Consider the following 16,093-nt stretch of genomic DNA (forward strand, 5'->3'; position numbering starts at 1 on the left):
ACCTCTATTGTCAACTTTGCCATAGACTATTAGTGTCATCTTTTTTTTTTTTTTAATTTTCTTTTCTTTTGTATGCTGTATGATGGTGGTCACATTTCATCCTTTTTCCATGTGAGTATCCCCTTATTGCCACACCACTTGTTGAATTTTTGTTTGGTTTGGTTTTTTGTTTGTTTGTTTGCGAAGTGCATGGGTTGGGAATCTAACCTAGGTCTCCCGCATGGCAGGCGAGAATTCTACCATTGAACTACCCTCGCACCCCTATTAGTGCCATCTTGATTGTTGGAAATGTAGCTTTAGTGCCTTTGAATCTAGTGAAAGTAGAGTGTCAATTCCCAAAACCGCAGAACTAAACCAGAAATCCCATTCTTGAGATTCTGTTTTTGAAGAAACACTGCTGCTATCAAATCTGTATTAGCCATGGTTCTCTAGGGAAACAGATCAGGCAGGAGACATCTGTATTTGCACAAATCCAAATTCCATAGGGCAGGCTGCAAGCTGGAAATGCCAATGAAGGTTTTGGATGAATTTCCCAGGAGAATCTGGCTGCCTGAAGTAGAAATGAAAATTCTCTCTTCTGACTGTTGAAATAATCACGTCTCCTTTTAATTCCTTTAACTGATTGGATAAGACTTCTCGCTTTGCTGAAAGCAATTTCCTTAGTTGATTGTAGATGTAATCAGTCGTAGATGCAATCAACTTGTTGATGATTAAAGTCCACAAAATATCCTCACAGTATAATCAGGCCAGTGCTTGCTTAACCAAACAATTGGACACTATTACCTGGCCAAGTTGACACATGAACCTAACCATCACAGGAAGTAATCAAAATATGTCTAGATTTTGCCTCCTAGGTCATTTTGAATAGATGCTACTTACCAGGGAGAAAGACAAAGAATTGGAAAGACATGCAACCTCAATCTTTAAGGGAACTTGCTGGAAAATTCTCCAGGCACTAGGTAACATCTGGACCATATTTATTAGCTCATTATCATTTTTGCTATCTCACATCACACTTTGGCAAAAGTAGGTGGTCTTTTTTTTTTTATTTTTTTATTAACGGAAAGAAAAAAAAAAGAAATTAACACAACATTTAGAAATCATACCATTCTACATATGCACTCAGTAATTCTTAACATCATCACATAGATGCATGATCATTGTTTCTTAGTACATTTGCATCGGTTTAGAGGAACTAGCAACACAACAGAAAAAGATATAAAATGTTAATATAAAGAAAAGAAATAAAAGTAGTAGTAATAGTAAACAACAACAACAACAAACAAACCAACAAGCAAACAAAAACAAAAAAAACCCTATAGCTCAGATGCAGCTTCATTCAGTATTTTAACATGATTACTTTACAATTAGGTATTATTGTGCTGTCCATTTTTGAGTTTTTGTATCTAGTCCTGTTGCACAGTCTGTATCCCTTCAGCTTCAATTACCCATTGTCTTACCCTGTTTCTAACTCCTGCTGAACTCTGTTACCAATGACATATTTCAAGTTTATTCTTGAATGTCCGTTCACATCAGTGGGACCATACAGTATTTGTCCTTTAGTTTTTGGCTGGATTCACTCAGCATAATATTCTCTAGGTCCATCCATGTTATTACGTGGTTCATAAGTTTATCTTGTCTTAAAGCTGCATAATATTCCATCGTATGTATATACCACAGTTTGTTTAGCCACTCTTCTGTTGATGGAGATTTTGGCTGTTTCCATCTCTTTGCAATTGTAAATAACGCTGCTATAAACATTGGTGTGCAAATGTCCGTTTGTGTCTTTGCCCTTAAGTCCTTTGAGTAGATACCTAGCAATGGTATTGCTGGGTCGTATGGCAATTCTATATTCAGCTTTTTGAGGAACCGCCAAACTGCCTTCCACAGTGCTTGCACCCTTTGACATTCCCACCAACAGTGAATAAGTGTGCCTCTTTCTCCGCATCCTCTCCAGCACTTGTCATTTTCTGTTTTGTTGATAATGGCCATTCTGGTGGGTGTGAGATGATATCTCATTGTGGTTTTGATTTGCATTTCTCTAATGGCCAGGGACATTGAGCATCTCTTCATGTGCCTCTTGGCCATCCGTATTTCTTCTTCTGGTAGGTGTCTGTTTAAGTCTTTTTCCCATTTTGTAATTGGGTTGGCTGTCTTTTTGTTGTTGAGTTGAATAATCTCTTTATAAATTCTGGATACTAGACCCTTATCTGATATGTCATTTCCAAATATTGTCTCCCATTGTGTAGGCTGTCTTTCTACTTTCTTGATGAAGTTCTCTGATGCACAAAAGTGTTTAATTTTGAGGAGCTCCCATTTATTTATTTCCTTCTTCAGTGTTCTTGCTTTAGGTTTAAGGTCCATAAAACCACCTCCAGTTGTAAGATCCATAAGATATCTCCCAACATTTTCCTCTAACTGTTTTATGGTCTTAGACCTAATGTTTAGATCTTTGATCCATTTTGAGTTAACTTTTGTATAGGGTGTGAGAGATGGGTCTTCTTTCATTCTTTTGCATATGGATATCCAGTTCTCTAGGCACCATTTATTGAAGAGACTGTTCTGTCCCAGGTGAGTTGGCTTGACTGCCTTATCAAAGATCAAATGTCCATAGATGAGAGGGTCTATATCTGAGCACTCTATTCAATTCCATTGGTCGATATATCTATTTTTATGCCAATACCATGCTGTTTTGACCACTGTGGCTTCATAATATGCCTTAAAGTCAGGCAGCGCGAGACCTCCAACTTCGTTTTTTTTTCCTCAAGATGTTTTTAGCAATTCGGGGCACCCTGCCCTTCCAGATAAATTTGCTTATTGGTTTTTCTATTTCTGAAAAATAAGTTGTTGGGATTTTGATTGGTATTGCATTGAATCTGTAAATCAATTTAGGTAGGATTGACATCTTAACTATATTTAGTCTTCCAATCCATGAACACGGTATGCCCTTCCATCTATTTAGGTCTTCTGTGATTTCTTTTAACAGTTTTTTGTAGTTTTCTTTATATAGGTTTTTGGTGGTCTTTTTTTACATACTATTAACTATCAAATTAATTTCTCATCTCTATGCTCCTCAGTATAAGGGGAAATCTTACATACTATTAAAAATATAGATATGGGGTGTTTGGGGTTTTCTTTTTTAGGTCTATTTGTTATTCTTCTTTTTGGAGTAATGAAAACGTTCTAAAACCGATTGTGGTGATAATTGTATAACCATATTATGATACTGTGAGTCATTGATTGTGTACTTCGGATGGATTATATGGTGTTTGCATATATCTCAATAAATTTTCCATTTAAAAAAAAGAAAAATAGATCCCAAAAAACCACAGACCAAATCAAAGTTGGAGAGAGGGAACGGAAACTGACCAAGCAGATGATCCCTGTTAGTAGCAGGAGAGAAGGAAGCAGGTACATCAAATATAGTTGAATCACATCGACAGTGGAGCACTAGAGTGAAGACAAACTCCAGCTGCTGAGGTTCTAGAAATCACCTCAGATCCTAAATCACCTTTTAGTTCTAGGATCTTGGAAGCCCAGCCTTACCGTAGCCCTTATTCTTAGATTTTCACAAGAATCCTCTTACCACTCCACATGTGCCCGTAAGCGTAACTTTATTTACTTGAGCTAGCTTAAGTTACCTTCTTCTTCCTCATACCTAAAAGAGTCAGGCCAGAACATTCTATGTGCTGGAAAAAACACCACAAGCAAAATTATTGTGACAGACTGGGAGAAAACCACAGAAGAACAGTTAATAAATTTAAAGAGTGCTTATGAATCAGCAAAGGGTTTCAACATTAAAATAGAAACAAATGGGCAGACAGCATAATAGATCATTTGCTAAAGAGAGAAAACATATAGAATATGCACTGTATGCTTTATATCAGGCTAAATTTCTTGAACTTGTTGGCTGTTTGTAAGATGAATACATAACAAGTGTCCTTGTTCTCAGGAAATGTTCTGGAAATGTTAAGTGGTAGAGAAACAAAATACCTGAAACCTACTCTCAAATGTTTAGAGGAAGATAGATAGATAGATAGATAGATAGATAGATAGATAGATAGATAGATAGATAGATAGATAGATATAATAAATAATGCAAAATGTTAAAAGTTGGTAAATCTGGGTATCTGGGAAAGGGGATATGTTGGAATTCTGTAAAATTCTGTATTATTTTTTGAACTTTACTGTAAGTTTGAGTTATTTCAAAATAAAAACTTTAAGAAAACAACACAAAAAATATAATGAGCACACACTTCATACTGTACAATTTACCTGAATTATCTAATTTCATCCTCCCAACACTCTGAGATGGGTCCAGTTATTAAGCAGGGCAGACTAGGTTATGCTGTAGGTGGTAACACATACCCACCCCTGCCAAATTCCAGTTACTTAAGAAACTAAGTTTTATTTTTCATTCACCTTTACCCATCTGTGGTGGGGCATCTGTGAGTTTTGTTCTGTATTTCCACACTCTGGGACCCAGGCTGAAAGAAAAGACCTCATCTGGAGCATCTCTGGTCACAGTTGATAGAGGAAAATACCACATGGCAAAATCCACATTAGTTCTTAAAGCTTCCATCAGAGGCAGTCCATATCATCTCACATCACATTGGCCAAGCAAGTCACATGCCCATACCTAAGGGGAGATGGAAACACCCTCCTACTGTGTGCCCAGAATGACAGAAACAGCCCTAAAGACTATCACAGTTTAGACTCATCATGACAGTGGTTCATATGGGAAATAGTGCAAGGATTTTAGCTGATGGCAAAATCAACATGAGCCAAGAATAACTTGGCTGCTGAAAAATTAATACAGTCTGAGAATGCATTGATTGAGGTACCTGTGTTAGGGTAAATAAGGGCTTCCAAAGATATCCACTTCTGAATCCCTGGAATGTGTGAATGATACCTCATAGCAAAAGGGATGTTGCAGATGTGATTATGGTAAGGATTTTGAGACAGGGAGAGAGCCTGGGTTATCTGGGTGAGCCCTAAATGTAATCACAAGTATCCTCATGAAGACTGGAGTGAAGCCTTTGAAGATAAAGGAAGGAACCAGTTCTGCAGACACCTTGATGAGATTCATTCTATACTTTTGACCTCCAGAGCTGTTAGATAATAAATATGGTTGTTTTTAGCCACCAAATCTGTGGTAATTTGTTACAGCAGCAATAGGGAACTAATATACCATGGACTGAATTTTAGCCAATGGAATGTGAGCAGAATATGCATACATTCAGGCCTGGCCCATGAAAACCAAGGCAGAAGTTCTTTTGTTTCCAGATGAAACAAGCAGAATAATAACAAGAGCCAATAGCACATGATATGTAGAGTTGCTGAAGCCATCAGAGATGTTTAATCTGGAAAACAGAATGAGATGGAGGCTTTCTTATAGAAGGGCTGTCTCGTGGACATGCGTAGACTTGGAAGCCAGAACTTGATCATGAGCAGCATGGTTATAGAATTTGGCTCATAACACGATTGCAGCCTGTTCAGCAATAGAACAGGCTGCCTTGGTGCCACTGGATGTGGGCTCACAGTGGGTCGGTGGCCATTGGTCAAGGACATTGTCAGAGAGAATCCTACATGGGATGGGAAATTTGGGCTAATAACTTTGAAAGTCTATTCCATCATTGCTTTATTCTCCTGAGTCTGTACTCACCTTGATGAACAACCTATGGGGTGGTTCACAGATGCGGGAAGTCTGGGGACTATGCAAAAGAAGGCTCATTATTGATCCAACAGTGGGAAAAGGTGTACTTGCCTTGACTTCCTAGGGCTGCCATAATCAATACCAAAAACTGGTTGGCTTAAAACAACAGAAATATTTTCTTTTACAGTTCTGGATGACAATAGTCTGAAATCAACGTATCTGCATGGCTGCTTCCTTCCAAAGGTTCTCAGGGTGAAACCATCTCTTGCCTCTTCCCAATCTCTGGTGACTGCCAGCGATCTGTGGCATTCCTTGGTTTGTGGCAGCCTAACTCCAGAATCTGCCTCCATCTTCTATGGTCTTCTTTTCGTGAGTCTCTCTCTGTATCTCTGGACCCAGATCTTGCTTTCCTTTCTCTTATAAAGGCATCACCACTTGGATTTAGAGCCTACTCTGGTTCAGAAAGATCCTATATCTAAATAAGGTCATGTTCACATGTACTGGGGGTTAAGACTTGAACACATCTTTTTGAGGGATGCAAGTCAACCCACTGCAGGGTGAAGGAGAAGAAGTATAGTTCAAATCGGAGGAAGTCGATCCAAATTCCACAGCAGGGAGGCTCTCGGTCAGAGCACTGAGAAGGTGATGCTAGGCAGGTGGAGACCTAAAGAATGGTGCTTGTGAATAAAGCTACCCATAGATAACTGAGATGCAGATTGGTCAAAGGGGAGGAAAGAAAGTTCTGGGATGAACACCATGAGAGCTCTCATACATCCCATCCATTTTCACACCCTTGTTATATATGATCTTCAGTGCAGATTAGATAAGGGTCAGGGTTAGACCTGACAATGTGGCTTTCCTTTTCTCTCTTATCCCTTCCCAGTCTCTTTTAATGACCCCAGCTCCTTTGTCCACCCTTCTCTGAGTACTACCTGCAGCCTAGATAATTATGACAGGATCACAGAGGTGGGACCTGAAAATCTGAATTAGCAGCAAGCTCCTGTGTTGTTTCCTTTGCTTCTTAAAGTTTGCTAATCAATGGCTCAAATATTAATATTCTCCAAAATTCTATCCTATGATCTCTTCATTCTTTTTTTTTTTACTCTCTCACTAGCATAGTATCTGGCACAGAGCAGTTAGAAGAAAATATTTGTGAAATAAATGAACTATCTCATCCAAAGTTACAGCTTCAACTATTGCTTATGTCTTGATAAAGACTGCCTAAATCAAATGACTAGGCTACATCTGTCCTGAGCCAAGACCCAACTCTCAACTGCCTGTTTTATATTGGGTAACCAACATTATGCAGAACTAAGCTCATTATCTTTTCTCTATAGTTCTGTTTTCTCTTGCAAATTCATTGCTTCTTCAATTTTCCCTATCTTAACATGATCAACATCTATCCTGTCCTTAAAAAAAAAAGGAAATAAATCTTCCTTTACTCTGTATTCCTCAACCCCAAATCCATTATAGCAGTATTTCCTAATTCTTCACCTTCATTCCCCATTGTAACTACCTTAGCTCAAATTTCTATCTTTTATTTAAAAAATCAACAACAAAGAAATGTACAACACAAACAAGAAACCCTAATGTAAACTATGGACTACAGTTAATAATATAATTATAGTATTACTTCATCATTTGTAACAAAAATTACTACATGAATGCAAAGTGTTAATAGTAGGGAAAACTGTATGTATGTGAGGGGGTGGATGGAAACTCTGTATTTTCTGCATGCTTTTTCTGTAAACCCACAGCTTATCTAATAAAGAAAAAATAATCTATCTTTTGTCTCCAGGAAAACTGCAAAATCCTCACGGTTAATCCATCAGCTACCAATCTCTTCCCTCCCCAGACATTTTCACCACTGCTGCGAGGATAAATGTCTTAAAAGCAAATCCATCTCCTCACACCCCTGCCTCCCTCTTCTTTTTGATAGGATGATCAAAAGACTGGTGAACAAAAACCCTGTACAGTCTGTTTTCAAGCATATTCTAATTCTGTATCACCCGATCACTCATGCAACTTATGGCTCAGTTGCATTGAGCATGTCATGGTTCTAACTGAGCCAGCCCTTTGACATGTCTATGTTTTTAAATATGCTAGGTCCTTTGCCTTAATTGTCCCCTTGACCTTTTAAAACCCAGTTAAAAGGGCCTCTCTCCTGAATAAGTTAAATGGGCAAATGCACACCCTTCTGTGTCCCCAGTATCTGTTCATGTCTCTATTATAAAATGCATTTTATTGAATAAAAATCATCTATTTACCTGCATCTTCTCCCAATAAAACATTATCCCTTAAGAAAAGGGGCCATCTCTTTTTCATCTTTGTACCTAGCATAGAGGCTGTTACATAGTACCTGCTAAATAAATGTTTGTTTACAGAATTAATGAATCCAAGTCAAAGTTAATTTCAAAGAAATGCTTAGAACAGTTCTATTTTAGAAGGGATTATGGAGACAGCCTTCCACAAGTGATGTTGTCTTTGGATATCATCACCAAAGCCTCAGGATATCAAAAATTTCTTCCATTTCTCCTTACATATGTGGGATAGATGAACAGCTTTGGATAATGTTTTCTTTTCCTTATTTCATGATTTAAATGAACTTTCATAGAAATTTCTGTATCTGATTATTGTCCCAAACCATAAGAGAGAATTTTTTTGTCTTATCCCTAGAAAGAGTGTGGTGTAGCTATAGCAGGCTAAAATATTAAATATTGCATAGGATGATGAAAATGCTTACCCAGTTCAGTCAACAGTTAAATGTAGATTTAATATGAATTAATACTGCCAGTTTCCCATGGGAAATGCAACTGACTAAACTATCTCCCTATTTTTTTTTTTTTTTTTATTAACGGAAAGAAAAAAAAGAAATTAACACAACATTTAGAAATCATACCATTCTACATATGTACTCAGTAATTCTTAACATCATCACATAGATGCATGATCATTGTTTCTTAGTACATTTGCATCAGTTTAGAGGAACTAGCAACACAACAGAAAAAGATATAAAATGTTAATATAAAGAAAAGAAATAAAAATAGTAGTAATAGTAAAAAACAACAACAACAAACAAACCAACAAGCAAACAAAAACAAAAAAAAAAACCCTATAGCTCAGATGCAGCTTCATTCAGTATTTTAACATGATTACTTTACAATTAGGTATTATTGTGCTGTCCATTTTTGAGTTTTTGTATCTAGTCCTGTTGCACCATCTGTATCCCTTCAGCTTCAATTACCCATTGTCTTACCCTGTTTCTAACTCCTGCTGAACTCTGTTACCAATGACATATTTCAAGTTTATTCTCGAATGTCCGTTCACAACAGTGGGACCATACAGTATTTGTCCTTTAGTTTTTGGCTGGATTCACTCAGCATAATATTCTCTAGGTCCATCCATGTTATTACATGGTTCACAAGTTTATCTTGTCTTAAAGCTGCATAATATTCCATCGTATGTATATACCACAGTTTGTTTAGCCACTCTTCTGTTGATGGAGATTTTGGCTGTTTCCATCTCTTTGCAATTGTAAATAACGCTGCTATAAACATTGGTGTGCAAATGTCCGTTTGTGTCTTTGCCCTTAAGTCCTTTGAGTAGATACCTAGCAATGGTATTGCTGGGTCGTATGGCAATTCTATATTCAGCTTTTTGAGGAACCGCCAAACTGCCTTCCACAGTGGTTGCACCCTTTGACATTCCCACCAACAGTGAATAAGTGTGCCTCTTTCTCCGCATCCTCTCCAGCACTTGTCGTTTTCTGTTTTGTTGATAATGGCCATTCTGGTGGGTGTGAGATGATATCTCATTGTGGTTTTGATTTGCATTTCTCTAATGGCCAGGGACATTGAGCATCTCTTCATGTGCCTCTTGGCCATCCGTATTTCTTCTTCTGGTAGGTGTCTGTTTAAGTCTTTTTCCCATTTTGTAATTGGGTTGGCTGTCTTTTTGTTGTTGAGTTGAATAATCTCTTTATAAATTCTGGATACTAGACCCTTATCTGATATGTCATTTCCAAATATTGTCTCCCATTGTGTAGGCTGTCTTTCTACTTTCTTGATGAAGTTCTCTGATGCACAAAAGTGTTTAATTTTGAGAAGCTCCCATTTATTTATTTCCTTCTTCAGTGTTCTTGCTTTAGGTTTAAGGTCCATAAAACCACCTCCAGTTGTAAGATCCATAAGATATCTCCCAACATTTTCCTCTAACTGTTTTATGGTCTTAGACCTAATGTTTAGATCTTTGATCCATTTTGAGTTAACTTTTGTATAGGGTGTGAGAGATGGGTCTTCTTTCATTCTTTTGCATATGGATATCCAGTTCTCTAGGCACCATTTATTGAAGAGACTGTTCTGTCCCAGGTGAGTTGGCTTGACTGCCTTATCAAAGATCAGATGTCCATAGATGAGAGGGTCTATATCTGAGCACTCTATTCGATTCCATTGGTCGATATATCTATCTTTATGCCAATACCATGCTGCTTTGACCACTGTGGCTTCATAATATGCCTTAAAGTCAGGCAGCGCGAGACCTCCAACTTCGTTTTTTTTCCTCAAGATGTTTTTAGCAATTCGGGGTACCCTGCCCTTCCAGATAAATTTGCTTATTGGTTTATCTATTTCTGAAAAATATGTTGTTGGGATTTTGATTGGTATTGCATTGAATCTGTAAATCAATTTAGGTAGGATTGACATCTTAACTATATTTAGTCTTCCAATCCATGAACACGGTACGCCCTTCCATCTATTTAGGTCTTCTGTGATTTCTTTTAACAGTTTTTTGTAGTTTTCTTTATATAGGTTTTTTGTCTCTTTGGTTAAATTTATTCCTAGGTATTTTATTCTTTTAGTTGCGATTGTAAATGGGATTCGTTTCTTGATTTCTACCTCAGCTTGTTCATTACTAGTGTATAGAAAAGCTACAGATTTTTGAATGTTGATCTTGTAGCCTGCTACTTTGCTGTACTCATTTATTAGCTCTAGTAATTTTGTTGTGGATTTTTCTGGGTTTTCTACATATAGTATCATATCGTCTGCAAACAGTGATAGTTTTACTTCTTCCTTTCCAATTTTGATGCCTTGTATTTCTTTTTCTTGCCTAATTGCTCTGGCTAGAACTTCCAACACAATGTTGAATAATAGTGGTGATAGTGGACATCCTTGTCTTGTTCCTGATCTTAGGGGGAAAGTTTTCAATTTTTCCCCATTGAGGATGATATTAGCTGTGGGTTTTTCATATATTCCCTCTATCATTTTAAGGAAGTTCCCTTGTATTCCTATCTTTTGAAGTGTTTTCAGCAGGAAATGATGTTGAATCTTGTCAAATGCCTTCTCTGCATCAATTGAGATGATCATGTGATTTTTCTGCTTTGATTTGTTGATATGGTGTATTACATTAATTGATTTTCTTATGTTGAACCATCCTTGCATACCTGGGATGAATCCTACTTGGTCATGATGTATAATTCTTTTAATGTGTTGTTGGATACGATTTGCTAGAATTTTATTGAGGATTTTTGCATCTGTATTCATTAGAGAGATTGGTCTGTAGTTTTCTTTTTTTGTAATATCTTTGCCTGGTTTTGGTATGAGGGTGATGTTGGCTTCATAGAATGAATTAGGTAGTTTTCCCTCCACTTCGATTATGTTGAAGAGTTTGAGGAGCGTGGGTACTAATTCTTTCTGGAATGTTTGATAGAATTCACATGTGAAGCCGTCTGGTCCTGGACTTTTCTTTTTAGGGAGGTTTTGAATAACTAATTCAATCTCTTTACTTGTGATTGGTTTGTTGAGGTCGTCTATTTCTTCTTGAGTCAAAGTTGGTTGTTCCTGTCTTTCCAGGAACCTGTCCATTTCTTCTAAATTGTTGTATTTATTAGCGTAAAGTTGTTCATAGTATCCTGTTATTACCTCCTTTATTTCTGTGAGGTCAGTAGTTATGTCTCCTCTTTCATTTCTAATCTTATTTATTTGCATCCTCTCTCTTCTTCTTTTTGTCAATCTTGCTAAGGGCCCATCAATCTTGTTGATTTTCTCATAGAACCAACTTCTGGTCTTATTGATTTTCTCTATTGTTTTCATGTTTTCAATTTCGTTTATTTCTGCTCTAATCTTTGTTATTTCTTTCCTTTTGCTTGCTTTGGGATTAGTTTGCTGTTCTTTCTCCAGTTCTTCCAAGTGGACAGTTAATTCCTGCATTTTTGCCTTTTCTTCTTTTCTGATAAAGGCATTTAGGGCAATAAATTTCCCTCTTAGCACTGCCTTTGCTGCGTCCCATAAGTTTTGATATGTTGTGTCTTCATTTTCATTTGCCTCGAGGTATTTACTAATTTCTCTTGCAATTTCTTCTTTGACCCACTTGTTGTTTAAGAGTGTGTTGTTGAGCCTCCATGTATTTATGAATTTTCTGGCACTCCGCCTATTATTGATTTCCAACTTCATTCCTTTATGATCCGAGAAAGTGTTGTGTATGATTTCAATATTTTTAAATTTGTTAAGACTTGCTTTGTGACCCAGCATATGGTCTATCTTTGAGAATGATCCATGAGCACTTGAAAAAAAGGTGTATCCTGCTGTTGTGGGATGTAATGTCCTATAAATGTCTGTTAAGTCAAGTTCATTTATAGTAATATTCAGGTTCTCTATTTCTTTATTGATCCTCTGTGTAGATGTTCTGTCCATTGATGAGAGTGGTGAATTGAAGTCTCCAACTATTATGGTATATGTGTCTATTTCCCTCTTCAGTGTTTGCAGTGTATTCCTCACGTATTTTGGGGCATTCTGGTTCGGTGCGTAAATATTTATGATTGTTATGTCTTCTTGCTTAATTGTTCCTTTTAATAGTATATAGTGTCCTTCTTTGTCTCTTTTAACTGTTTTACATTTGAAGTCTAATTTGTTGGATATTAGTATAGCCACTCCTGCTCTTTTCTGGTTGTTGTTTGCATGAAATATCTTTTCCCAACCTTTCACTTTCAACCTATATTTATCTTTGGGTCTAAGATGTGTTTCCTGTAGACAGCATATAGAAGGATCCTGTTTTTTAATCCATTCTGCCAGTCTATGTCTTTTAATTGGGGAATTCAGTCCATTGACATTTAGAGTTATTACTGTTTGGATAATATTTTCCTCTACCATTTTGCCTTTTGTATTATATATATCATATCTGACTTTCCTTCTTTCTACACTTTTCTCCATGTCTCTCTCTTCTGTCTTTTTGTATCTGACTCTAGTGCTCCCTTTAGTATTTCTTGCAGAGCTGGTCTCTTGGTCACAAATTCTCTTAGTGACTGTTTGTCTGAGAATGTTTTAATTTCTCCCTCATTTTTGAAGGACAATTTTGCTGGATATAGGAGTCTTGGCTGGCAGTTTTTCTCTTTTAGTAACTTAAATATATCATCCCACTGTCTTCTAGCTTCCATGGTTTCTGCTGAGAAATCTACACATAGTCTTATTGGGTTTCCCTTGTATGTGACGGATTGTTTTTCTCTCGCTGCCTTCAAGATCCTCTCTTTCTCTTTGACCTCTGACATTCTAACTAGTAAGTGTCTTGGGGAACGCCTATTTGTGTCTAATCTCTTTGGGGTGCGCTGCACTTCTTGGATCTGTAATTTTAGGTCTTTCATAAGAGTTGGGAAATTTTCAGTGATAATTTCTTCCATTAGTTTTTCTCCTCCTTTTCCCTTCTCTTCTCCTTCTGGGATACCCACTACACGTATATTTGTACGGTTCACATTGACCTTGAGTTCCCTGATACCTTGTTCAAATTTTTCCATTCTTTTCCGGATAGTTTCTGTTTCTTTTTGGAATTCAGATGTTTCATCCTCCAAATCACTAATTCTATCTTCTGTTTCTTTAAATCTGTCATTGTAGGTATCCATTGTTTTTTCCATCTTTTCTACTTTATCTTTCACTTCCATAAGTTCTGTGATTTGTTTTTTCAGTTTTTCTATTTCTTCTTTATGTTCAGCCCATGTCTTCTTCATGTCCTCCCTCAATTTATCGATTTGGTTTTTGAAGAGGTTTTCCATTTCTGTTCGTATATTCAGCATTAGTTGTTTCAGCTCCTGTATCTCATTTGAACTATTGGTTTCTTCGTTTGACTGGGCCATATGTTCAATTTTCTGAGCGTGATCCGTTATCTTCTGCTGGCGTCTGGGCATTTAGTCAGATTTCCCCGGGTGTTCGACCCCACAGGTTGAAAGATTTTTCTGCGCAGTCTCTCGGTTCTGTTCTTTCTATCCTGCCCAGTAGGTGGCGCACGTGGCACACGGCTGTCTGTGGGTTCCACCAGCGAAAGTTGCTGTGGGTCCCTCAACTCTGGAAAACTCTCGCCGTAGGGGAGGTTTGGCAACCGAAGCGTCTTGGAAGAATGCCAGCCGGCCCAGGGTTCCAAACGCGGGGAGGGTCGCCGGCTGTCGCAGCACAGGAGAGCGTCCGGCCAAATTAGCTAGTCGGCCCGGGGCACCAAGCGTGGCGGGAGGGCGCCAGCTGTCGCAGCCCGGGAGAGTGCACTGTTCCCAGCCGACGGGGGAGTCACGTGTTTGGAAGGGATCCCCCGGTCACTGTTCTCCGCAGTCTGGGGATTTCCGACCCAACTATCTCAGTTGTTCCGGGGGGCCTCGTGTGGTGGGGGCACCAGCCGCCGCGGCCTAAGGGGACCGCCTGTCCAATTCTACCAGCTGGCCTGGGAAGGTGGAAGGGAGGGACTCCAGTCGCTTGCTGTCCCACCCAGGAAAGCCCGTGCCCCTTGGTGATCTCACCGGAGCTGGTTCTCCCAGATAGCCAGCCGTTCCAGGATGGGGTACGCTGTCCCTTTGATCTCCCTCGTGGCTCCGGGAGCTGCTCTGTATTATCTCCACTCCCCCAGTAGTTGTTCGGGAGGAGGAAAGGTGAGGGCGGCAAGGCTGTCGAGGCTGGTGGCGGGGGAGCACGGTGAAGGCGGGGGAAGAGGGCACCGTGTTGGTTGGAGAGCAGCCGGAGCAGGAGGGGGAGGAGGGGGGTAGGGAGGTCGGGCGGCTCGGCTGCTGCGGGGCGCGTGCGCCGCGCGGCGGGCCGGCGGAGAAAGAGAGGGGGTAGGGAGGTCGGGCGGCTCGGCTGCTGCGGGGCGCGTGCGCCGCGCGGCGGGCCGGCGGAGAAAGAGAGGGGGTAGGGAGGTCGGGCGGCTCGGCTGCTGCGGGGCGCGTGCGCCGCGCGGCGGGCCGGCGGAGAAAGAGAGGGGGTAGGGAGGTCGGGCGGCTCGGCTGCTGCGGGGCGCGTGCGCCGCGCGGCGGGCCGGCGGAGAAAGAGAGGGGGTAGGGAGGTCGGGCGGCTCGGCTGCTGCGGGGCGCGTGCGCCGCGCGGTGGGCCGGCGGAGAAAGAGAGGGGGTAGGGAGGTCGGGCGGCTCGGCTATCTCCCTATTTTTAAAGGCACTCCCTGAAAATTTGTACTCCACTGCCTCATAAGTACCTCATGTCCAGTTGGGACTGACGGTTGATGACAGGAAAGAGAGAATTCTCCACTCAGAGTGGCAAGAAGCAGTACTACGAATCCACTGGTCATTTAAAAATCTAGTCTTGGGGAAGAGGGAGAAGTGAATTCTATAGCATAGAATCTCTCTAATTATTTCCTCAAGGAATGGATAAAAATAGTAAAAGCCAGCTCAAAACTTACTAGCAGTAGTCAAACAAGGAAAGAAGACTGGCTTTATGCCATTGCCTTCAAAAGGGGATTGGAGGCCAAGAAAAGAAACAGAAGAGTCTGCCTGTATGTGCAGCCTCTAGAATACTCATCAAGACTGCCCTAGGTGGGGGAGAATGGCATCGGGAAGATAGGTCCAGCTAAAAGGTAAGGAAAAAGTCTCAGGGGTCAAAGACTCTACCTACTACCCAGGACTCAGCAGAAGGCAAAGGATATGACACGCGTTTCCATTTTCCAGGGTTCCTCACTGAATGGTGGGGCCCGAACCATACCCTGAGTGAACATCCATGAACATAGGCTACACCCCCAATTGGGTCAAGTAAACTTGGACCCAGATTTTACATAAACCCAGCAGGAGAGCAGAGTTCAGGTTGAGCATCTCTAGCTGAGCGCTTCCTTTCCACTTTCACCTCCTACCTTCCCAGTGTAATTTTGAGACCTCAGATAGCAGCTCCAAGGGAATAAAATAAACAAGTCGCAGAAAGGTAGGAGGGCAATCAAGAAGAACTTAGCCTCATTAAATCAGAGTATATATCAGATTTACATACCTTAATCTTTAGCAAAAGAAAAGACATGGAGAAACAATCCTGCAAATGTGCTATAGGGAAAATATATATATAAGAGACTGTGGTAGATTGATTTATGTACCCCAGAAAAAAACATGTTTCTAATCTTAATCCATTCCTGTGGATGTGAACCCATTGTAAATAGGACCTTTTGATAGATTATTTTTAGTTAAGATATGCCCAACTG

The sequence above is a fragment of the Tamandua tetradactyla genome, chromosome 9, assembly GCF_023851605.1.
Source record: "Tamandua tetradactyla isolate mTamTet1 chromosome 9, mTamTet1.pri, whole genome shotgun sequence".
In the NCBI taxonomy this organism is placed as follows: domain Eukaryota; kingdom Metazoa; phylum Chordata; class Mammalia; order Pilosa; family Myrmecophagidae; genus Tamandua; species Tamandua tetradactyla.